The 26,870-nt window shown below is 39.0% G+C and overlaps 1 protein-coding gene across 3 annotated transcripts in view; it reads left to right on the forward strand.

Moving 5' to 3' along the window:
• itprid2 (ITPR interacting domain containing 2) overlaps nt 1–26,870 on the forward strand; it is a 139,427-nt gene that overhangs the window by 38,108 nt on the left and 74,449 nt on the right. Inside the window, exon 2 of one of the 3 annotated variants that reach the window (XM_052012942.1) lies at nt 20,599–20,760. The exons of the other annotated variants lie outside the window; for them this stretch is intronic. The gene's annotated coding sequence lies outside the window, so the exon portion shown is untranslated. The remainder of the gene's footprint in view (nt 1–20,598; nt 20,761–26,870) is intronic. 3 annotated transcript variants of the gene reach the window in all.

Below are 26,870 nucleotides of genomic sequence, written 5' to 3' on the forward strand. Positions count from 1 at the left end.
AATGAATATTTTCTATTAGGCTACAGACCCCTTTTAATGTATATTTTTATGATGTCTTTTGGCATGCTTTTAAAACAAAACTTGAATGGTTTTCAGTGGTGGTTGTTTCACATCAGTACAAGTACAGTATATTGAAAATGTTTTAAGATCTGTTTTCTTATGGTTCCAATAAGAAGAATCCAAAAATCTGTTTAAAAAAATAGACAGGACTTTGGAACTGCCACTGATGATGACTGATACAGAATGAGACTCTGCCAAAAGTAATGGTACATGTAAGCTAACTTTTCTCTTTTGGAAAGATTTCTAAATGTTATTACCCCTGCATTTTTACTGAGAAACAATATAATCCCTGAAAATATTTTAAATGTTAATGCTACTTGTTTCAGATATTTTTGGGGGTGGCAGGAGAAAATTGAGGGAACTTGGAAAATGTTCAACCTGCCTTCTGTGATTACCAATTCATACGATTCAGATAGTCAACTCTGCTTTGATTAGGAATCAGGAATGCCGTTCACTTTAGCCGGGCAGGTTTGCAGTCTGAACAGGTGCTTAACTGGGAAAGCGTGATGCGACCAGGATGAATCAATCCCTCCAAAAGGGAAAACAAAATAGCATTGCATTTGTATAGAATCCCAAAACATCCCAACGTGAAGTACCATTTGGAATACAGGGAAAATGGCAACCGATTTGCAAATAGTAAGATCCCAGAAAAAGACTTTTTTTTAAGAAAAAGATCGTCTCTTAATTGAGTGATAGTTATTACCCCAGAGAGAAGGAAACACAAAGTAACATTGCAAGGCTATGGAGAAAGAGCACAGGAATGGGACTGGATTTCTCATCTCAGAACCAACACAAACCCAATGGGGCAAATGGCAATCTCCTGTATTGTAATGAATATAATTCTATTCATTTTTTTTCAAATACCCAGCACTTTTAGGTTGAATTTGAGTATTAATCTGATGTATGGTATACTCCTCTCCCTGGCTATATGTCTTTGTGTTGAAAGAGGACAGTCAATTGCACTACAGTGAATTTTTTTATTTGTTGCAACAACCATACTTCCAGCCACCCTAAGTGAGATTTTTAATTTAACTGTGATTAACACTGAATTCTTAATTTTTGCACTTAACAACAACTCTTTGCCTGTGTAGCAAAGATAGTACCAGCTTTTTATATAGACTAAGCCCTGTCTTATTTTGTGTTCTTACTCAATTTTACCAAGGTCATTTGGGTGGATAACAAGCTGATTTAACCCTGGAAATGTGGGAAATACTTGCAATGCAGGATATATTTGCAAAATGGGATATATTTGCACCAAAACATGTTCATACAGGGAACAAAAGACCATTTAAAAACTGCTAAATACTAAAGTGTACAGCTAAATTAGCAGTTGCGTGTCTTCTTTTTGCTAAAATTTCTCTCTTGTGGGCAAATTAATTTGCGTTCATTAAACATTCCAAAAATGTGCTGGTTGGTTGACTAATTGGCCACTGTAAAAAAAAACCCTGGTACATGGGTGGGTGGTAAAATCTAGTGGAGTTTATGGGAGTATAAGACCATAAGACAAAGGAGCAGAAGTCGGCCATTCAGCCCATCGAATCTGCTTTGCCATTCTATCCTGAGCTGATTCATTCTCCCATTTAGCCCCACTCCCCCGCCTTCTCACCATAACCTTTGATGCCCTGGCTACTCAGATACCTGTCAATCTCTGCCTTAAATACACCCAATGACTTTGCCTCCACAGCCGCCCATGGCAACAAATTCCACAAATTCACCACTCTCTGGCTAAAGAAATTTCTCCGCATCTCTGTTCTGAATGGGCACCCTTCAATCCTGAAGTCTTGCCCTCCTGTACTAGACTCCCCTACCATGGGAAACAACTTTGCCACATCTACTCTCTCCAGGCCTTTTAACATTCAAAATGTTTCTATGAGGTCCCCCCTCATTCTTCTGAACTCCATGGAGTAAAGCCCAAGAGCTGTCAAACATTCCTCATATGTTAACCCTCTCATTCCTGGAATTATTCTAGTGAATCTTCTCTGAACCCTCTCCAACATCAGCACATCCTTTCATAAATAAGGAGCCCAAAACTGTATACAGTACTCCAAGTGAGGTCTTACCAATGCCTTATAGAGCCTCAACATCACATCTCTGCTCTTATATTCTATTCCTCTAGAAATGAATGCCAACATTGCTTTCGCCTTCTTCACCACCGAGTCAACCTGGAGGTTAACTTTTAGGGTATCTGACATGAGGATTCCCAAGTCCCTTTGCATCTCTGAATTTTGAATTTTCTCCCCATTTAAATAATAATCTGACCATTTATTTCTTCTAGCAAAGTGCATGACCATACACTTTCCAACATTGTATTTCATTTGCCACTTCTTTGCCCATTCTCCTAGTTTATCCAAGTCTTTCTGCAGATTTTCCATTTCCTCAGCACTACCTGCCCCTCCACCTATCTTTGTATCATCGGCAAACTTAGCCACAAAGCCATTTATTCCATAATCCAAATCATTGATATACAACTTAAAAAGAAGCGGTCCCAACACGGACCCCTGCGGAACACCACTGGTAACCGGCAGCCAACCAGAATGGGATCCCTTTATTCCCACTCTCTGTTTCCTGCCAGTCAGCCAATGCTCTATCCATGCTCGTAACTTTCCTGTAATTCTCTGGGCTCTTGCTTAGCAGCCTCATGTGCGGCACCTGGTCAAAAGCCTTCTGAAAATCCAAATACACAATATCTACTGCATCTCCTTTGTCTAGCCTGCTTATAATTTCCTCAAAAAAATTGCAATAGGTTTGTCAGGCAGGATTTTCCTTTAAGGAAACCATGTTGAGTTCAGCCTATCTTGTCATGTGCCTCCAGGTACTCCGTAACCTCATCCTTGACGATCGACTCCAACAACTTCCCAACCACTGACGTCAGGCTAACAGGCCTATAATTTCCTTTTTGCTGCCTCGCATCCTTCTTAAGTAGCGGAGTGACATTTGCAATTTTCCATTCCTCCGGAACCATGCCAGAATCTATTGATTCTTGAAAGATCATTACTAAAGCCTCCGCATTCTCTACAGCTACTTCCTTCAGAACACGAGGGTGCATTCCATCTGGTCCAGGAGATTTATCTACCCTTAGCCCATTCAGCTTCTTGAGTACCTTCTCTGTTGTAATTGTGACTGCACACACTTCTCTTCCCTGACACCCTTGAGTGTCCGGTATACTACTGATGTCTTCCTCAGTGAAGACTGATGCAAAATACTCATTCAGTTCCTCTGCCATCTCCTTGTCTCCCATCACGATTTCTCCAGCGTTGTTTTCTGTCAGTCCTATTTCTACTCTCTCCTGTCTTTTACTCTTTATATACTTGAAAAAGCTTTTAGTATCCTCTTTGATATTATTTGCTAGCTTCCTTTCATAGTTCATCTTTTCCTTCTTAGTTGCCTTTTGTAAGTTTTTAAATGCTTCCCAATCCTCTATCTTCCCACTAATTTTTGCTTCCTTGTATGCCCTCTCCTTTGCTTTTACTTTGGCTTTGACTTCTCTTGTCAGCCACGGTTGTGTCCTTTTTCCATTTGAAAATTTCTTCTTTTTTGTAATATATCTGTCTTGCACTTTCCTCACTTCTCGCAGAAACTCCAGCCATTTCTGCTCTGCCATCCTTCCCGCTAGTATCCCTTTCGAGTCAACTTTGGCAGTTCTTCTCTCGTGCCACTGTAATTTCCTTTACTCCACTGAAGCATTGACACACACACATGGGGAAATATGGGGAAATTGAAAATGGGATTAATGTAGGATTAGTGTAAATGGGTGCTTGATGGTCAGCACGGACTTGGTGAGCTTAGAGTAATATAGTCATGCAGCACAAAAACAGGCCCTTTGGCTCACCATGTCCATGCTGAACACCAATTACCCATCTAGATAGTGAGGGGTGTGGTCTAGGGCTGTAGTAGGTTATGGATCAGATGGAAGGGTGGGTGGAATATTCGGAGATGGAATTTTGGGAAGTCAAATAAGGGTAGAACATGTACAGTAAATGGTAGGGCACTAAGGAGTGCTGATGAACAGAGAGATCTTGGGGCTCAAATCCATAGTCCCCTGAAAATGGCAAACCAGGTCACTAGGTGAAGGAGGCATATGACATGCTTGCCTTCATAAGTCAGGGCATAGAATGTAAGAGTTGGGATGTTATATTGCAATTTTACAAAACACTGACTAGGCCATGTTTGGAGTATTGTGTGCAGTTCTGGTTAGCATGCTATGGAAGGATGAAATTGTGCTGGAGATAGTGCAGAGGGGATTCACCAGAATGTTGCCTGGAATAGTGAACTTTGGTTATGTGGAGGGATTGGATAGACTGGGCTTGGTTTTTACTGGAGTGAAGGAGACTGAGGGGTGACCTGACAGAAGTATATCAGATTATGAGAGATATATGGATAGGGTAGATAGTCAAAATGTTTTTCCCATGGTAGGAGTATCAAAGACGCGAGGCCGTAGGTTTAAAATTAGAGGAAGGAGTTTTAAAGGGATCTGAGGGGTAAGTCTTTTTACACAGAGAATTGTTGATGTCTGGAACGCACTGCCAGAGAAGTGGGGAATCAGATACAATTACTACATTTTAAGAGGCATTCAGACAGATACTTAGATAGGCAAGGGATAGAAAGATATGGTGCTAATGCGGGCAAATGGGATTCGTGTAGGTGGGCAAAGAGGTTGTCACAGATGTGGGCTGAAGAGCCCTTTTCGGTGCTGTATGACTCAATGACTACACTAATCCCTTTTACTAGCACCTGGTGCATAGCATTCTCTGCCTTGGCAATTCAAGTGTTTGCCTAGGTGCTTCTTAAATGTTGTGAGTGTACGTGCTTTCACCACCCACTCAGGCAGTTCATTCCAGATTCTAGCCACCCTCTGGGTGAAAAAAACATCGTCCTTGGATCTCCTTTACGCTTCTTATCCCTTACCATAAACATGCTCTCTAGTTTTAGACACTTCTGCTCTGTGGAATCTGTGAGCTACCCTATGTATGCCCCTTGTAATTTTATATACCTCATTCACGTTCCCCCTTAGTCTCCTCCACTCTAAGGAAAACAAACCCAGCCTATCCAATCTCTCCTCTTCGTTGAACTGCTCCATCCCAGGCATTATCCTGATGAACCTCCTTTGCACCCTCTCCTGTGCAATCACATCCTTCTTATAGGGTGGTGATTAGAACTTCAAATATTACTCCAGATGCGGCCCATCCAATGTTGTATAAAGCTTGTACCATAAACTCCCTGCTCTTATATATAATACCCTGCTTAATGAATGTGAGTATCCCATATGCCTCCTTTACCATCTCATCTACCTTGCTGCCATGTTTACCAGTGCTGTATGACTCTATGACCTGAGAGCTGTTTCATTTTATCAGCTCTGGGGCTTAATTTATGTACACGTACACTTTCTGTTTCAGTATTTTCAGCCACAGTGTTCAGAAAGCTTCAATAAGTGATCAAATGATGGAGGAGCATTTCTGCATTTTCTCTTCTGGACCATGAGGCACCATGCTCTGAGGAATGAGACATATTAATTTCCATGTTTATAGTTTCTTGGACATGGAATGCTGCACAGTTTCAATAAAGAGCATGTGCAAGGTTATTCCTTTAGTGGCTTGAAAATGTTTGCTCCTTTAACCTTCAGGTAGTTCAGCATGAGAATAAATATTTTTCATAGTGTTCCCAGAATGTCGCACAGACTGCAACCATTTAAATAGGCTCTCTGCCCACTTCTGAAGGGGAATTAGGGATGCACAATGAATGCTGACGTTGCCAGCAACAAACAACACCCATAAATGAATATTTTTTTAAAAATGTCTTCTTCTAATGGTTTGGTCATCTTAATAGTACTCCAAGTAATTTTATTTAAATGTCTCATTTCTGATGCTGAAAACTGTCCATTTATAAAGTAACAGATGGTTAATGTTCAAACTGGAAATTCGTTGGTACTGAGCTGGTATATTCATGAGGGGCTCATTCAATTTGTAATTTATTGCTGATAGTCATCATTGAGAGCTATAATGCCAAACTGAAACTGTCTGAAAATCCTGAGCAGTCTGTATCCTGATGTGAAATTTGTCTCTCTTTTCCCCTGGGGTTTGAATTGTGGCATCACTGAGATTTAAGAAAAAGATAGTGATGGATGTGTGAAAGTTCAAATCTACTCAAAGTAAAAACAAACAAGAGTATAGATTCCGTATTTGCCCAACAAGTTTGGTTACATTTAAATTGCATATTTTGAGTGATATAAAGTTTTAACATTTCTCATGCTTAAAAACTTATTACTAGTATTAACAGAAGTATTAACTCAACAAGAATATTGAATAAATAGAATCCTTCATCCTCGCTTCTCTTTGGAGGTTGTAAATTAAATAAATGTTCAGGGTCTTTTTTTTCATTCCTGTGATTGATTAACAGCTGTCAACATTGGATAAATATTAGAGATCCAGTTTATGATTTTAAAAAATGAAATGGGTTACAAATCCACAATGTGGAATGTTTATTGTGCTATAAATTGTGACAAAATTGATAATATTTTTAAATTCAAATGAAAGAAAGATTGATGGTAGCTTAAGTAACTTTGCCTTTCTACATATGAACAATTATGTAGAGAGATACCCCTGAAAATATATAGTAATGTGACCTAAATCATGCAACTCATTATTAGCTGGAGACCTTTTGGATTAGTGTAGTTGAAAGAGGTTGTGGCAACATTATTAAGGATCTGTGCCCTGTCGCAGTTGTTTGAAAGAACCATGCTAAAATATGCCTAATATCTAAATTGCCTAATTGTGCTATTTTTATTATTGGTGAACTTTGTGTAAGCCATTGCTAGATGAAATATTTCATAAGATTAATCACTTAAGAGCTGCCCTTATAAAGCTTTAAGAGTGTCTTGATTAATTCAAAATTGTATGGTCATGCCAGAGAAACCCTAAATAGGTCCAATAATTTAAGCCAACTAAATAATAAGTGTGGGAAATTAAGTGTTTGTAAGGTGTGTTCAGATAATTCCAATTCAAAGAAAATGAGATTAAGCTTTGCATGTGCTTTTGTAAGAGAAAATTATAACTCATGCATGACTTGAATATTTAGTTACACTCGAGACAGAGGCAGGAGCCAGTGTTCAGTGCCTCAGGTCTGCTCCACTTTTCAGTGAGATCATTGTGCATCCTTATGTGAGTCGGATATGCCCTCCTGGGTTCTTTAACCTTTAATATCCTTAAATAATACTGAGCACTGCAAGTAATTCACAAGGTTAAAAAGCTTGCATTTTCAATGAAAATACATATCAACTCAAAACAAGTCATAATAACCTTGTATCCTTTCTATCCAGTTATCATATATTCAACTAGGACTCTTAGTACAAGAGGGTATACATGGCCCAGGTATTTACAGGAGCTTTCAAAGGTATTTCTAAATCTTGTCTCATTGTGTTTGAACGTAGAATACTGCAATAAAAGCAAACCTGAACTACATCATGGTTTTATGAGCAAAATGATTGTAAACAAAAACCCTTTTTCTTTCTCCAAAACCACTGAATGAATGCAGATGGTATATTAATAATAAGTTTAAAAATTCAAATAGTTGGATACAATATTGGAGGTTTCTATAACAAATATGTGTAGTGAGTTGGATTACATTTTTTAGCTGAAATCTGTATTTTAATTGATGGTTCTTTATTATATTTACCATTTATTCTGTGGAAAATTCTGTTCACTAGAGCATGGCTACCTTAATACAAGCTGTGCAAGTACAGGAACTGTGATAATGTTCAGGAAATGTCTGGAGAGCCCTTGAATGCAAAATAATCCATTAGGCTTTTCTCCAAGGCAGCTTTGTAGGCTTTAATTTTATCTGCTGTAAGGCTCATGCTGGCAAATAAATGGGTCATCGTGAAATGAGCTTAATTTCAAGAAATGGTCTTCATTGACAAGCAGATTCAAAGCTCATTACTCCTCAAGTTTTCTCTGCCTAATCCCAAAAGTATTTAACTGAGACTGTGAACTCATAAGCTATTGCTATCCATTTACTTGTGGCTTTCAAAACACCTGGGAAATAGCAAAAGTTTAAAATCTACCTTGCAAATATTATAGTTTTATTGTGGGTGGCCTGAATGGCTCTCCAGGGATTACATTGATGACTGCTGCTTTAAATAAGCACTTTCATGATGGATGTCCTAGTGGTGAACATTTCACCATACTGAACCATGAAAAGGTGTAGTCCTTTAGAATGCAAACTTCTTTTCCTCTATATCAGTTTATTTTACTAATCATTACCGCCTTTTAAAGTGACATTATTTAATGAAACATGTTTGATGATTTTATTGCCCCCATGTTGTCTTGCAAAATCAGGAACTCCAAACTAATTATTTTATTTGCTCCTCAGAATCTAGTCCAGTGGAACCTGGGTGATTTTAATTGCATTTTATCTAATGGAAATAAAACTGTATTTAAGATGGCCTCAGTAGGGATTCGGTTGGAATAATAAATGTATCTCCTAATATGTAAAAGCTTATTAACTTGCATTGAAGGACTTGCTGCATTAATAGTAACAGTAGAGGTAAATTTAGCAGCAATACTGCAGTGACAGTTTGCACTCACAAGAACGTAGGAGTAGGAGTAAACCATCTGGATCTTTGAGCCTGCTTCATCACTCAAGTCCAGTTTTCCACCCAATTCTCAGTCCTTGATTTTCTTTGTGTCTCAGCCATGATTATACTCGGTGTCAGAGTTTCCCACCCGTCTAAGTGCTGCAGCTCTCTTGACACTCCAACCCTCTTGAAATCTTGGCACCACTGCATTTGTCTAACTGTGAACTGCTATGTTACATAAATATTAATTTTCTGCAAAATGACATGCATTTAGACTGCAGTCGCTTGTCTGAAACCTAAACATTTTTTGGGTGAAACTTCAGTTGGGGCAAAATTCCTATAAAGGTAAGGAAGCACAATTGGCAAAATTTATATATAATCCAAACATTTAATTCACTTGCAGAAAGACTACAAGAAGTCAAGTGCTTTCAATGGTGTGGGCTTGCTAACCCCAGCATGTATTCAGTCCAGTCACACCCACAGGGGGACGGGGTAAAACAGGTGGGAGCAGTGAGGACAGGAATATCTCTTCTGTTAGATGACTCAATTGTAATCCTAATTGTTATTGAAAACAGCAACCTCCTGTCAAATAACTTGCATGCAACGTCTTGGCAAGATAACAACAGTGACCGAAGTTGTGATTTCAGAGTTAAAATTGCAACTAGAACTGTCAAATGATAAAACTACTTTGTTTGGGAAAAGGTCAAGGTTATACTGAGCTGTGACGATTGGATTTCTCTAAACTAGGAATTCTATTGTTATAGCTTAGTCTTTGCATTGGCAAATAGTGCTGGCTATGCATGTTTTTTTGTTTACAGCTATGTGGTTTTGCATATTGTATTTGTAAAGGGAAAAGGGAACTGTGCTGCTACTTCTTCCGATTGCTTTTTAATGTAAAATAACACCTCAGTGTTGATTTTGAAGTAACGATGAAGTTGGAGGCTTGTTAGCCAAGTGCAACTGATGGATTGCATATGATAAACAGGGTTTTGCCTTGTTTCATTTATTTGTATGCAAGGGAGTAAGGCCATGACCTTAAAGTAGAAGCAGGAGTTAAAGCATTCGGCCTCTTATGCACCCTGAACCATTCTGTGAGAAGATAGTTTTACCTGTGTGCCACTTTCCTGAACCAACCACATATCCCTCGATTTCCCTTAACAGCCAAAAATCTCTCAACCTCTGCCTCTTCAGTAACTGAGCCTCCAAGGACCTTCTGGGTAGAAAATTTAGAAAGATTCACAACTCTTTGGAGTGAAGGAAGCTCATCTCATCTCTATCCTGAATGGTCAAGCTTTCAGTTTGAGACTGTTTTTCCTGACACCTAAGCCAGTAGAAACATCAACCCTGTCAAGTCCCTTCTGAATTTTGTGTTTTAATGAGCTGATCTCTCATTCTTCTAACCTCAAGGAAGTGTATGTGTAGTCTGCGTAATCTGTCCTCATATGGCAATTAGTAGGTAGTAAATATTCTCATTCTTCTGCCTGAAATGGATACATTAGTGAAAAGTTACATGAAGACATTAATGTACAACTTACACTGTGTGTTTGGATTATAAAGTATACAAATGATAACGCTGAAGTTTGGAGCATGGCTCTTAGAAATTTCTTTTTCTTCCTGCCTTTAATCCCTCCTATAAACAGCTGTCTGTCAGTCTGGGAAATCTTGGCTGTCAAATACTGCCAGACTTTCATCTGTAAATTGTAAACTCAATGAAATAAGAATAAAATGTACGAGCAGGAGTGTGCTGAGTCTGCTGCACTGTTTGTTGAGATCATGGCCAATCTGCCACTTCATCTCCATTTACCTGCTGAGTCACACACCCTTGATTTCACTGAATTTCAAAGGTCAATCACTCTCAGCCATTAGCATACTCCGTGACTAAGCTTCTGCATTCTTTGCTGGAGGCTTTCAATGAAAGGGTAGCATATCGGTGCAGCAGGTGGTGCTGCTGCCTCTTAGCTCCACCCACTTGGGTTCAATCCCAACTGAAATGCTTTGAATTCTGATCTGATTGTGGTATGTGGTGGGCTAGAAACATTCATTTGTAGTAAACCTGACTGACTTGATTTGTTCATGTATATATTTGTGCCTTTGTTGTAACACAAAGAAAAAGGACTGAGAGTTCACATGATAGAAATCTTTAAAATTATAGAGGGTTTGATGGGGTAGGGTGTTTACTTGTGGGTTGTCCAAAGCCAGAGGCCACAAATAAAATAAATCTGATGGGGAATTTGGGAGAAGCTTCTTTACTCAAGTGTGGTGATGATGTGCAGTGGTTGAGGTGAGTTGTGTAGCTGCGTTCATGAGGAAACTGGCATGCCCTCCAGGAAGAAAGGAACAAAAAGATGTGCCTGGATGAAGTTGTGTAGGAGAGCGTATGATGAAGAGATGAGAATTTGAGAATTCTGCACGTCTTCAGTTTAGGCTATATTGATTTAGATTGTATGTAATTTCTACTTGGTTAGAGAATGCTCTACCTTGTGTGGGTAAAACTGTTGCAAACTATTCCGTAAACAAATGTCTTTTTTCTCAGTTGCAGTTGCTCGATGGAAACTGGATTATATTAAACTTTATTAAGCTGAAAATGCAATGAGCAAATTGACCTTAAGAATGCTGATTGTTGTGTAGCCAATTAAAAACATTTATCCAAAGGTTTATTTTCTGATCTACTTGGCCTGTTGGTTAATAGATCAGAGAGTGGCTAACATTAATATCTGGCCTATGGTGATTGTACAGCAGTTTTCACCCTAGCTTAACTTTTTAATAGCAGTTAAGCATTACCAGTCTCATTTTTTTTACTTTGTAGTTTTGTTTAATTGGGGGAAGTTGTGGGTAGAAATATACTGAAAATTCCTCCCAATTACATACTATTTCCAATATCAGTATGAACTTGCATTAACAAACAATCTGCTGGAGAAACTCTGTAGATCAAGCAGCACTTATGGGGGAGAAGGAATTGTTGACATTTCAGGTCAAAACCCTCCATCAGGACAGTTGCATGAGTCCTGATGAAGGGTTTCGACCTAAGACATCAACAGTTCCCTTCTCACCACAGATGCTGCTCAACGCGCTGAGTTCCCGCAGCAGATAGTTTGTTGCTCCAGATTCCAGCATCTGCAGTCTCCTGTGGTATTATCATTTTGCTTGATGTAGGACTGAGATACCACCTACATTTTGGTTTTGTCTGGTACAAATTTGTTAATACTTGATTTAAATACCCTCTCTGAAATGTGATTAAATTCTTATGGAGATGTTTGTAACTTTCAGGATTTACATTCTCCTTCATTCACTAACTAAAAGAGAAGGTGGAAGTGAATATGAAGTGGGCAATTTTACTTTATCCTTGAATCAGTTTTTCCACTACCGAAATTATTGGAATTGGGAACACTGTTCTGGTCCATTATTGAAAGGTGTCCATGTTCTTCTCCATTGACTGCAATTTGGCAGAGTGGCTCTTAGCCATATATGGCTAACTAGGTGAAAGTTATTCTGTTATGAATGATCCCATTATTTAAGCCTGACAATTTAGCTCTACATTGACCAATGAAGCTAAACATATTAATTTCTATTTAATGAATTTTCATCTCTTTCTGTAATAATGTAATACGCCATGTAATTATTGTAATATTGCAACTGATCTGTTTTTGTTGCATGACTTAAAGTTTTTACATAACTGAAGATTTTTTTAACATGTTCTTAATTTCAAAATAGAAGCTTTCTTTGTGATAACATATTGCAGTCAAGAGATTATTAGAACAAGGGATTGCAGTAACTGGTATGAAATGACAACATTGTTCAAGTCTCTTTCAAGCTTGGTTTCTGAGTAGTGTGTGTTTTCTCAAAGTTTTTGATGATGCTGCTTTTAGAATACTTGAGATTATGGTTGTGTGTGATCCTCTGAGCAGGTGCTCAGATTAATTGATAATCTTGTCCAGAAATGTCAATGAGAGTCGTAGAATGAATCTTCTAAAGCATTCATAGTTCTGTAATCTTCTACTCAAGAGTAGGTTCTTGGGACCTGCAAAGATAGGAGCAAAGGCAGGTGCCCGCAGTAGAGTAATATAGTAATTGCATTGTGTGACATGATATTGATTTATGCAGGCCAGGCAGATTGCTGGTGTATGGTGAGTTAAGTACTCTGAGCAAAGTTGGTGCTATTGATCTCAACATCCTGAGAGAAAGAATTGGGAAAAATTACCCAAGGATTCCACTTCTGTTTATCATCCGATTACTCCTGCTAGCGACTGTACACAACAATTTATCCGTCTTTGGACGTGAAGAATAATCCCGTCGGAAAGCTGTGAAGAAGGTGCAGGTGCTGCAGAGATTTCTGGGAAAATACGAGGGAATTAGTCATGATCAAATAATTTGTGTGTTTAATTTGATACTGAACAGGAACTTAACCCTAGCATAGCCCACTAGAACCATGCAAATAGAGTAACTTGAGGTGTGCTAGGATAGATTTTTTTTCATATGGAAAGTGCAAGAGGAATGTAAAAGAAGAGAACGAAAAATTGAATCAATAAACATTTTATTGATTTTATTACTTACTGCATTTTTACATGACGGTGATTGCAAATCTGGAAGTGTCGTGTATGGCAGAGGTGATCCATTAAACAGGTCAAGCTCAAACCTACAAATGATTTATTTTATCCACTCTATTAAGCTTTATCATTTGTACATTAATTTTCCTCGGAGGATTAAGTGAAGTACTGAGGTGCAGAACTTTAGAGTGAGAATTCCAGAACCTGGGTAGTTTGTGTGTATGATTATAACATAGCTTTGTGTTCATGCTCGATCTTTGGATATGAAGAATGGTATACTGTCAAGTTAGAGCAATTAAAGATTGGGTGAAGTTGATTGGCATGTGAGGTTACCAGGAAATAAGTGGTGGAATGGGACTGATGGAAATATTCTGGAATAAATCCAATGGCTAAATACTTGCTACTTATGTCGGAAGAAAATAAAAATGTGATCAAGGTGAGGAAATTTATCTTGATCTAAATAAATTTTAATGTCTCTTTATTCCAATTTATGCTTTCTGTGATATGATCAAAATGCTGTTTTACCTTATGTGGATTGAGAAATTTGTGTTTTGATTTGATGGTTTTGGTTATGCAGAATTTGCTATTAAATTCATGCCAGATATTTAAGTGGTCTGTGGTCTCTGAAATGTGCCAAATGGCAGTTTTTCAGCATTACGTAGAAAGGTTGCAACCACCATATATTTATCGATTTACAGGATAACATTCCTGTGCGAGCATAAATAACTTTTTTTGAAGACAAAATATGTGTGTCTGGCTCTTGTGGAATCACTTGTTTGAATTTTCCTCAATTTTCCTGAAGAAGAGAATGTGCACTAATGAAATCATATTTGCAGAATAAGATTCCAAAGCTATTCAAAACCAGTAACTTGCCTTTGAAAAGCACTTGCTGTTTATCTGTATTGTGAGCCAATATTGAAATGTGTGCACAGGAGATCACATAGTTGTTAGTTGTTTTTGGAGAGATTTGCTACCTCGACTCCATTTTCCTGGCCTGTTTTTGAAAATGCAATAAAAATAGATAACATGCTTTTGCACTTGAAGCTGTGTACAGTATGCAAAGAAGATGGTGGTGCAGTGAATTGTAATTTTATTTAATGCTTAAAGTGTGAAACTGGCAACCTTAAATGTATGAGGTACTTGCATAAGTGTGAACAGGCAGTGATGTCATCACTGGGGAGTAGCAAGAGCAGAACAGGCATTATGTGCCTGTCATTTGGTCATGCAGAAAAGGCATGCTGGTGTTTTAGCAACGTGGTTAGTGTCATCAAATCACTGTGGTTTGTCAACCTGTTACACTTCTGTTTTCTGCACAAGACACTAAAATCAGGGTCACACTTTCAATGAAGAAAATTTATTAATGAACTGTATTCTTTCTAACTGCTATTATGTAAGTAGACTGGTTTGAGTCTTTAAGATGAATCAAGAGCATTCCTTATAAAGTGCCAAACATTAACTGAAACGTTTTCAGTTCTGATCCAATTGTGGTATGTGGTGGGCTAGAAGCAGTCATTTGTAGTAAACCTGACTGACTTGATTTTTACACGTATATATCTGTGTCTTTGCTGTAACACAAAGGAAAAGGACTGAGAGTTGACTTCATAGAAGTTTTTAAAATTATCAAGGGTTTGTTGGGGTAGGGTGTTCAGCTCTGGGATGTCCAAAGTGTGGGGCCATAAAATAAAAGAAATCTGACAGGGAGTTTTGGGAAAACTTCTTTACTGGTGTGGTGATAGTGTGCGAAGGTCAAGGTGAATTGTATGGATGCATTTGTAAGGAAACTTGGCAAGTCCTCGAGGAAGAAAGGAACAAAATGATGTGCCAGGATGATGTATTGAAGTTGTGTGGGTGTATGATGCAGAAAAAACATTAGATAAACAGATGAGGATGTGAGAATTCTACATGTCTTCATATTTCAAATACTTCCTTAATTTAACATATGTAATTTCCACTCAGCTAGAGAATGCTTTCCACATGCGGGTAAAACCATTTCAAACTATTCCATAAGCAGATGTCTTTTTTCTCAATGACAACTGCTCAATGGAAACTGGATTATATTAAACTTTACTTTATCAAGCTGAAATCAGTATGAGTAAACTGATCTTACGAACGTTGATTATTGTGCGGCCAATTAAGAACATTTATCAAAAGGTTTACTTCTGATCTACTTAGCATATTGGTTAATAATTCAAAGGGTGGCTAACATTAATATCTGGTGTACGGTGGTTGTACAGCAGTTGTCACCCTAGCATTACATTTTAATATCAGATAAGCATTTCTAATCTCACGTCCTTTTAATTACTAATTCCAGTAAATTGGGGTGGGATGGGTGGAAATGAATTGGAATATTTCTCCCAATTACATACTATTTCTAAGATCTGTATGAACTCACATTTGTCCAGAACTGTGCATAAAAATTTGCTTGTTGTCTGGTTGAGTTACCTTCAACATTTTGGTTTTGTCTCGTACAAAGTTATAATACTTAGTTTGCAAACAAGTTAATTACATTTCAGAGAGGGTATTTAAATTCTCATGAGATGTTTGTACATTTCAGAATTTACGTTCTCCTTCATTCACTAATTTAGAGAGAAAGTGGAAGTGAATAAGGATTGGGCAATTGTACTTTATTCTTGAATCAGTTTTTCTACTAAAATGATTGGAATCGGGAACACTGTTCTGGCCCATTGCTGAAAGCTGTCCAGTTTGCCTGATTAGGCACATTCTTCTCAACTGATTGCAGTTCAACAGAGTGACTCGTCAGCCATATATGACTAACTAGATGAACAGTATTGTGTCATGAGTGATCCCATTATTTAAGCCTGATAATTTTGCTGTACATTGCTCAGTGAAGCTAAACTTGTTTTCTTCCACGTAATGAATTTCTACCCCTTTCTCTAATAATGTAATATTGCCATGTAATTATTGCAACTGATCTGTTCTTTTTGTTGCATTACTTAAAAGTTTTAGCATAACTTGAGTTTTTACATAAGTTTTAACATGTTTTTAATTGCAAAATAGAAGTTTTCTTTGTGATACCATGTTACAGTTAAGAGATTAGTAGAATAAGGATTGCAGTAACTGGTATGAAGTGGCAACATTGTTCTAGGGTTTCCTAAACATGGTTTTTAAGTAGCATGTGTTTTCTCAAGGTTTTTGATGATGATTCTTTTAGATTATTTGAGATTGTGTTTACATGTGATCCTCTGAGCAGGTGCTCAGAGATTAATTGACAATTTTGCCCAGAAACTTAAATGTGAATCATGAGTTGGATCTTCTAAAGCATTCAGAGTTGTGTAACCATCTACTCAAGAGTAGGTTCTTGGGACCTGCAAAGGTAGGAGCAAGGCAGCTGCCTGCATTAGAGTAATATAGTAATTGCATCGTGTGACATGATATTGATTTATGCAGACTGGGCAGATAACTGGTGCACAGTGAATTAAGTACTCTGAGCAAATTGGTCATTGGTCTCACTATCCTAGAGAAAAGGTTGGGAAAAATTACCCAAAGATTCCACCTCTGTTTATCATCTGATTACTCTGTTGGTGTGTACAATCATACACAACAATTTGTCCAGCTTTGGACTTGAATAATCCTTGGGGAAAGCTGTGAAGAAGGTGCAGGTGCTGTTGAAACTTGAGGGAAAATGAAAACAAAAAAGCAAATGAATTAATCATGATCAAATGGTTTATGTGTTCAATTTGACAATGGACAGCAACTTAACCCTCGTATAGCCCACTAGAACCATGCAAATAGACCTGACGTTTGGGAGGATTGCAGTTTATTATGGAATGGGCAAGAAGGGTGCAAAAGAAGAAAAACTGAATCAATAAACATCTTCCTGATTTTTTTATTACTAGCTGCATTTTTACATAAGAGTGATGCACAAATCAGGAAGTGGTGCAGATTGTTAATAACATCTCTGATAATCAACACAGGTGCACCTCAAGGATGTGTGCTTAGTCCACTGTTTTACTCTCTCTACAGTCATAACTGTGGCTAAGCACAGCTCAAACACCATCTATAAATTTGCTGATGCCACCACTGTTGGTAGGTTCTCAGATGGCGACAAGGAGATGCATTGGAGTGAGGTAGATCGGCTGGTTGAGTGGTGTCACAACAACAACCTTGTACTTAACGTCAGCAAGACCAAGGAATTGATTGTGGACTTCAGGAAGTAAAAGTCGGGAGAACGCACACCAGTCCTCATTGAAGGGTCAGCGGTGGAAACGGTGAGCAGCTTCAAGTTCTTGGGTATCAACATCTCGGAAGACCTATCCTGGGCCCAACACATTGATGCAATCATGAAGAGGGCACTTCAGTGGCTCTACTTTGTTAGGAGTTTGAGGAGATTTGGTATGTCACCAAAGACTTTTGCAAATTTCTGTAGATATCTGGTGGAGAGCATTCTGACTGGTTGCATCACTACCTGGTATGGAACCTCCAATGCGCAGGATCGCAAGAGGCTGCAGAGGGTTGTAGACTCAGCCAGCTCCATCATGGGCACAACCCTTCCCACCATTTAAGGCATCTTCAAGAGGCGATGCCTCAAGAAGGCAGCATTCATCACTAAGGACCCGCACCATCTGGGACATGCCCTCTTCCCTCTATCATCAGGGAGGAGGTACGGGAGCCTGAAGACCCACACTCAACAATTCCGAAGTAGCTTCTTCTCTGCCATTAGATTTTTGAATGGTCCATGAACACTACCTCATTATTCCTTTTTGCACTATTTATTTATTTTTGTAATTTATAGTAACTTTATGTCTTTGAACTGTACTGCTGCCCCTAAACAACAAATTTCACTTCATTTAAGTCAGTGATAATAAATCTGATTCTGGCGTGGATGGCACAGCCAATCCATTCAACGGGCCAAGCTCAAACTTTCTACAAGTGATTTACTTTATCCACTTCATTGAGCTTTATTTTTGTGCATTAGTTTTCCTCAAAGGATTAAGCGAAGTATTGAATCACAGAGCTTTAGGGATCGAATTCCAGAGCCTGGGCAGCGTGTGTGTGTGTGTGTGTGTGTGTGTATAATTATAACATAGCCTTGTGTTCATGGTCGATCACTGGATGTGAGGAATGGTATGCTGTCAAAGGTAGAGCAATTAAAGATGGAGACGACCAAGTGAGTACAGATCTCTTGGTGGGTTAAAGGACAGCAAGAGATTACAAGAGTGGTGAAGACTGAGAACATTGAGGGCTTGAAAACAAAGATGAGAATTTTGAAATCAAGGTGTTCGTAGCTGGACACATAATGGATCACGTAATGGAAATGCAAGCATGTGCTGATAAGGGAAGGGGAGTTGGTGCCAATTAGGTTGGGTACTAGGACTTTGAAAGAGTTTGTTTACGAAGAGTGGAGTGAGGCTAGCCAGCAGGGCATTGAAAAAAACCAAGTCTGAAGGAAATAAGGACATGGCCAGTTTCAGCAGCAGCTGAACTTAGGGTGAGAGTTTCAGCAGTGGATGAACAGTGGTAGGTTGGAACAAGGTAAGATTACAGAGGTGGAAATGGCTGATCTTGATAACGGCATGGTTATATGGCCGTTAGTGGGTTTGATGGATGCCAGGAAAAGGGATGGAGGCTGTAGCTGAAGAAAAGATGTTTTATGAGAACCAATGGCTCCATTTTTAGCCTTCTCTATTTAATTGGAGGATATTTCTGCTCCTACAATTCCGTATATCAGACAAGCAGTCTGACATTTTAAGTAAAGTGATGGGGTCAAGAGAGGTGGTGGTTAAGTAGAGCTGGGTGTTGGCAGAGCACATTTGGAAGCTGATGCTGTGTTTATGAATGAATGCCAGAATGTGCATCTCACTATTTAATCTTGATAATTTAACTGGAGTTATTAAATATTGTTTAATTTGCTTGTGGAATGTGGACTTTGTTGACAAGGTTGGTATCTTGTATACAATCCCTAACTGAATCTAAACTGGGCCATTTCAGAGGGAAGTTAAGAGTCACTGACATTCCTGTGGGTCTGGAGTCGTACACAGCAAGGACAACAGATCTCCTTCCCTAAAGCATAATAGTTATAGAGTCATGCAGCCCAGAACCAGGCCCTTCAGCCCACCAAGTCCATGCCAACTACCAAATGCCCATTTACTATAATTCTATTCATCCAGTTTTATATTCTCACCACATTCCCATCAACTCCCCCAGATTCTCCCATTCACCTACACACCAGGGGCAATTTACAGCAGCAAGAAACCTGACAACCTGCATGTCTCTGGCATGTGGGAGAAAACCCATGCAGTCATGGGGAGCACATGCAAACTCCACGCTGACAACAGCAGATGTCAGTATTGAACCTGAGTTGCTGGAGCTGTGAAGGAGCAGCTCTATTGGCTGCACCATTTTGTTGCCCTGATCAACCAGATAACAACCATGCCTTTAAAAAAAACATTGCTTATGATCACCATAACTGTGGCATTTATTTCTCAAGGAACTTAGAGCACAACCTTGAATCTTTTCCTCTGTCTACCTGGTAATGTAATCCCATGACAGAGCTTGGAATAGAGTGTTTGCTTCAGGTGTCTTGTATCAGGCATATAAATGACGTTGCCTGCCTAGCAGACATCATTGAATGTAGTTAGGGCCTCATTGCTGATATTGGATTAGGAGAGGATGCTGACATTGTTTCACATATCTTTACAGTGGATTTAAAGGATTTTGCAGAAACAGTGTTGCTGGTATCCACTGCCTGCTGTAGGTAGTCTAAATCCCAGGGGCATATAAGAGGACAGGGATCACTGCTGATCAGTAGACTGAGCTTTGGGTCAGGTTTGAGGTCTTGATGAATAGGTGACACTCCGTTAACTAAGTTAACTAGAAATGTCTTACCCAAGTGTTTTCTTCTGTGTTTATCTTGAACATTCAGGTTTTTAAATTGCATCTTTGAGACAGAACTGCAATTATCTGCATTAGTTAAATAGTTGTCTGGCAGTTATAATTGGAATTGGTTTGTTATTGTCACATGTACCAAGTTACAGTGAAAAACTTGTCTTGCATGCCATTCATACAGATTAATTAATTACACAGTGTATTGAGGTAGTACAAGTTAAAAGAATAACAGAATGCAGAACAATGTGTAACAGTTGCAGAGAAAGTGCAGGTAGACAGCAAGGTGCAAGGTCATAACGAGTTAGATTGTGAGGTCAAGAGTTCATCTTATCGTGCCAGGGAACTGTCGAATAGTCTTACAATAGTGGGATAGAAGCTGTCCTTGAGCCTGGAGGTACATGCTTTAAGGCTTTTGTATCTTCTGCATGATGGGAGAGGGGAGAAGAGAGAATGTCCAGGGTGGATGGGGTATTTGATTATGCTGGCTGCTTCACCAAGACAGCGAGAGGTATAGACAGAGTTCATGGAGGGGAGGCTGATTTCCATGATGTGATGGGCTATGTCCACAACTCTCTGCAGGTTCTTGCAGTCACGGGCAGAACAGTTGCTGTACCAAGCCGTGATACATCCGGATAGGATGCTTTCTATGGTGCATTGATAAAAATTGATGAGGGTCAAGTCTCCTGAAGACAATGCCTCCCTCCCCTTCCAAATGTGGATTTTACCAATGAATTTTACAAGGTGAGAACATACTGTTTTGAGTTATTGGCTACCCTTGAACTACACTGTTCCACTTGATAAGCTTTGTAGATAACACTTAGTTTACTAAATTCTTTCCACCTTGCAGTAGGACATGCATTCCACATATTCTGTTTAGATTTGATTAAAGTCAGTGACCTGAAAAGTCCTTGGTTAACTATTATATGGATGATTTCTGATCTACTGTGCATTTCCAGCATTTTTATTCCTGTGTGTATTCATTATCTTGTATTTAATCATTCAGGTCTATCAAAAGTGTAAGCAGTATAAGATGTTTTCCTCCAGCCCTATAGTTATAGACTTTGCCTTTACAAATGTTTATCTTTGAAGAAACATTTTGGATTTATTGCTATGCATGTCCATTTGTGTTCAGAGGTTTCTGTCTGATGGTTTGGTAGTTGATGATCTAGAAATATCATAGAAGAAATATTATGAAGTGTGTTATCAGTTTAGATCAGGTTTTTCATTCAATATCCTGTCTTCTGTGTCCTGAATGAAACAGGAAAAGTCAATTATTACCATTTTATTTCGGTTTTTAAATATGCACAGTAACAATACATATAGGGCGGGCATTACTTTGAATAGCTTGCAGATTTGAAATATTAGTTTAGATATTTTTTGATAAATAAACAGCTGACTTTTGGCTTTCTCAGGCTATATCATGTAGGTTCAATTGCAAATAGAGTCCCATTGGAAAATGTTTGTATTTTGTATTTTGTGGGAATGAAGTGATCATTGTGAGTGTTTCATTTTAAAAGCAAATGTTTTACCTATATCTATGTGTAGTCAAAATATTTAACTAACTGTGTTGCATGAATCTTGGGAATTATCAATAGTTATGACAGAAAAACGAATCCAGTGTTTTTAAATTCCACATGTGACAGGATGTACAAATCTCCAAGGTTTTTCATGAATGTGAGAATCTGATCCATGCTTGCCAATGTATGCTTAAAATCAAAATGATTTATTGTCAAAAAAAAACTGCACGCCAGGCTAAGCTCATTTCACTGAAAGCAGTAGTGCTGCAATGATCTTCTAGAACAGGAAATTAATCCTATTTAGCAGCTCTGCAACAGGTGTCAACCCCTAATCAGTGTACAATTTATACACTTGAAAAGACTCATGTAACTTTTGATCTTAAAAGCTCCTGATAAATCACACCATGGATGTATCACTTTTTGAGGATTTCTTGTTCAAATATTCTAAAGTTGTTTTCAATTGGAGACACAACTTTGAATGCTCTTCTGTGGTTCTCTTGTCATTTCTGTGAATTGCCTCCATGATAACTTATCAGGCCATTTAACAACTGGTCAGTTGATGGTAGGCCACTAGGCCCAATTTTCTAGTTGGCCCACGACCATGGCATGCTCAGCCCCATTAGCAATTGTGAAGCACTGTCATATTGAGATGGTTGATTTACTAATATTTTCACTAATATCCTATTAATGAATATTAGTGAAAATCTCTAGATATGAAAGTTGGTGCTATAGCAGGTATGATCGATGCATGTTGGGATGACTACTTTGCTCTGAAGCAGACCCTTTTATCAACCAAACTGAAAACTCCCCTTTGTAGTTATGGTGTTCTCATTAACTGATCATATTTATCTATGTACAGTGCACGTGTAGATTCTTTTTGCATGGTGTACTTGCTGCGTCGATTGCAGTGCTGAACTGTAGTGTATGCTAAATGGAATTGTATGCTGAAAAATTGGATCATTATTTGTGTCTTAAAGCTAAAGCAATTTTAATCCAGCCTTGTTATTTGTCTGGAGCCTGAATGTTGTCTAGGATTGTGAATGGAATAGGACATTGGCTGAGGTGTTTTACTTTCACCGATCATTATCTTTTTGCCAGGAATGAACTCTAGACAGTGGATGGCTTTTGCCTTGGTTCCCATTAACCTCACTTTCACTTGGTTGACCACTCAGTGTCCTTGATGTTAAGGTCAGATGCACACATACTTACACTGAGGCTGTAATGAGGCCTGAAGCTGAATGATCTGGTGGAACCCAAAATTACTAAACACTTAAGTTGAGTAAATGCTGCTTAATAGGATTGTTAATGATGTTTGATGTCACTTAGCTTTTTGTGGACAGGGCACAGCACAGTTTTCCACTTGGTTGGACGGATGCCTGTTTTGTACCTATTCTGAAATAATTTGTTTAGAAATGTGTGTTTGCATCAGAAATATAATGTGTGCAATTAATAAATAAACAACTGCTTTGCAGGTGGCTGTGGAGATGAAGAAGTGCAAATTAGAATGAATACAAAAATGAATGAAAGATTTGCATGTGTGCGAAGTAGTATTTGCATCCTTTCGTACGTCCCACAGCCAATCGTTCTACAGCCAATTATATGCTTTTGAAGTGTAGTCATATTGTAGAGGAGGAAATGCTTCAGATAATTGTAGGGATCAAGCTCCTTGGACAGTAGCAATATTCAGTGCTGATTTACATGTAAATATTGGCCAACAGACCAGCGATAATTCTCCTGCTCTTCAAATTAATACCAGGGAATCTTTTATACATCCAGGACATTGGTTAACATGTCATCTCAAAGATGGCACCTCTGTGTGCAACATTCCGGTAATACTGCAGCAGAGTTTTGGCCTAGGTTTTTATTTCAAATTCCTGGAGTGGGATTTGAATACACAATTGACTTAGTGGTGAGAGCACTGTTCAGTTGGATGAACATGTTAATGAATGAGAAGACGCCATACAAGATAATCTGAAATAGTGACATTTACAATAAAAAAGCAAGTGTTCTGCTGAGATTGTTGCTAGCATCATTTGTATCATCGATTCTTGTTTTAAGTAGTATTGCCTAACCTTAATTATTTTTACTGCTATTTCAAAAACTGCCAGTTGTATTTTATAGAGATGATATTGTTCAGTTTGGCAGCTAAGCATAAGAAACACGTTTAGGATTATTCTCTCAGTTCCTCTGCCTCAGCGCATCTGTTCCCATGATGAGGCTTTCCATTTCAGGACTTCGTAGATGTCCTCTTTTTTTCAGTAAATGGGTTTCCCTACCACAACCGTCAATGCAGCCCATACCTGCATGTCCTCCATTTCCCACACACCTGCCTTCACCCCATTTCACCCCCTCCATGACATAACAGGGACAGGGTTCCCCTAGTCCTTGCCTATTACCCCACAAGCCTCCACCTCTCCAGTGGGATCCCACCACCAGGCATGCCTTCCTCTCCCCCTTCTACTTTCCCCAGAGATCGCTCTCTCCGCAGCTCCCTTGTCCACTTGTCCCTCTCCACTGATGATTCTCCCAGCACTTATCCCGGCAACTGTGCAAAGTGTTACATCTGTCCCTGCACCTCCTTCCTCATCACCATTCAGGGCCCCAGACAGTCTTTTCAGGCAGGCTTCGTCAAGCACCTTCGCTCCATCCGCCGCAGCAGCCAGGATATCCCAGTGGCCAGCCACTTCAATTCCACCTCCCATTCCCATTCTGACATGTCTGTCAACGGCCTCCTCTACTGCCACATTGATGCCAGACGCAGGTTGGAGGAACAACATTTCACATTCTGCCTTGGTAGTCTCCAACCCGACGGCATCAACATTTGATTTCTTTAACTTCCCAGTAATGCCTCCCCTCTGTTTCCCTCTGTTTTCCTCCCCTCCCCTCCCCTATGGTTCCCCCCTCCCATACCCTCCCCTATGTTTCCTCCCCTCCCCTCCCCTATGGTTCCCCCCTCCCATACCTTCCCCTGTTTCCTCCCCTCCCCCTCCCCTGTTCCCCCCTCTGTTCCCCCTTCCTCCCCTTCCTTCCTTTTTGTTTTCACTCATTCCTGTGGCCCCCCTCACCCCTTTCCCCTCCCCTGCCCTCATGACCTGCCCAACACCTCCCTTCTATTCCCTACCTCCTTCCCTTTATTCCATGGTCTACTGTCCACTCCTACCAGATTCCTCCTCCTTCAGCCCTTTGCCTCTTCTACCCATCATCCCTCAGCTTCTTGGATCATTCCCTTTCATCCCCCCTTCTCCACCCACCTACCTACCTTCCTTCCCCCCTCACCTGGATTTGCCTATCACCTGCCAGCTTGTGCTCCTCCCCCTCCCCTATCTTTTTATTCTGGCTTCTGCCTTCTTCCTTTCCAGTTCTGATGAAGGGTCTCAGCCAGAAACGTCAACTGTTTATTTCCCTCCATTGATGATACCTGACCTGCTGAGTTCCTCCAGCATTTTATGTGTGTTGTTTATGATTATTTCATTGCATTACAAATTTGTCTTGAAACTTATTAAGAGATAAGATACAAACATTGCACAGCCAATGCATATTATAAAAGCGAAGGTGGTTGAATCCTACATAAATCTTTCTGCTTAAGAAATTTCACCTCTTAAGCACAAAGTGTACTGCAGCAGGAAACTTGAATAGGTGAAATGTACTGTTGAATACAGAACTTCAAGACAAACAGGACCCTTTCTACTGGAGCAGGAATTGATACTTGGACATAAAAAAAGCTAAAGAATGCAATTCAAATCTCACTCCTGCGACATTTTTTGGAATTTGAAATTGATTTAAAAATTCTAGAAATAAGAATTCATAAAAGTGACTTTGACAGAATCAAAATTTTTTGTTGGAAGTACAACTAATTTATTAACATCTTCAAGGACTGAGATCTGCTTGTCCATATCTAGTCAAACTTAAACATAATGCCTCTGTGGATGAGTTTTAATATTCCCCTTGTGGCCTATTAAGTAATTTTGTTGCATCAATATTAACAAAAGTGTGTTGAATCATCAGCAATGCTTCAATTTATTTTTAAATATTGCATCAGAATAGAATGCATGGATTGATCTTGTCCTTCAAAAAAAAATTGGCTCTTCTGTAATAAACCAAAAAAATGATATAGCTAATTGGTCCATTGTGTTTTCTCCAGTTTGATTCTATCCAATGGCCCTCAGACCCATTTGCCAATATAGTATGTGTCAAATTCCAAGGGGTGAAAATAAATACCACCAATTAGCATTGAATCTTAATATTTATTTTTGGGGAAAAAAAACACATCTGTCATGTTGGTAAATTGTAATATTTACTGGGATACATAGCCTTACACACCACACATGTATCTTGTCCTCAAGCATTCAACACCCTTCCTATAGTCTGCATGCAATCAAGGATAGTTCCTGGGAGAGTATCAGAAATAAATTCAGCCATTAATTCTGATTGTGGTCCATTGGTGAATGTAGAAGATTCTGATAGGTTGATCAACAGCTTCCAGAAGTCTGTCATAAAAAGACAAGAATGGAATCAAGTTGTCACATGAGTTGCTGTCTTGAAGTTGGCAAACTCTTTGCTCCTTCATTTCCGTGGGAAAGAAATAAAATTGTACAAAAACAAGAGGAAATCATAATGTGTGGAACACAAGTTTTGTTTTCCAGCCCTTTTATACTTCTCAACTATCTGTTCTTCTTGCTTGTTTCACTCTCTTACCTTTTAAATTTTACTCCTACCTTCTGCTTGCTTGCAGCTCAAGAGTTCTGTTGCTGTACCTCAAAGTGGTATTTTAATCCCATTAACATGTCAGAAGGTAAACTTGCTTCAGTTCATCATTAAACCTGCTTCCTTATTTTTAATTATACCTCTAATAAACCTATAATATTATGAAAAAGTATCTTTTCTCCCTGATTACACTGCAGAGTATGCAGCATCTTGCTATTAAAGTTTTAAAAAGTATGTTTTGTAACCAGAACATGCTGAAAACACTCACGCCTATTCATTAGCATCCCCAAGGGCTCAGATCTACTTGTCCCATATCCAGTCTAACTTAAATGTAATTCCCCTGTGGCTGAGCTTTAATTTTCCCTTTGTGACCTATCAAGTAATTTTGTTGCATCAATATTAACAAAAATGTGTTGTATCATTAACAATGCTTCAATTTATTTTTAAATATTGCATCAGAATAGAATGCATGGATTGATCTTATTCATCAAAAACAAAATTGGCTCATCTGTGAGAAACCAAAACAAAAATGATATGGTGGAGCAATTCACAAAAAGTGCTGGAGGAACTCAGCAGGTCAGGGATGGAAGGAAATCTCCAGAGATGCCCTCTGACCTGCTGAGTTCTTCC

The sequence above is a fragment of the Pristis pectinata genome, chromosome 1 (genome assembly GCF_009764475.1).
Source record: "Pristis pectinata isolate sPriPec2 chromosome 1, sPriPec2.1.pri, whole genome shotgun sequence".
Taxonomy (NCBI): Eukaryota; Metazoa; Chordata; class Chondrichthyes; order Rhinopristiformes; family Pristidae; genus Pristis; species Pristis pectinata.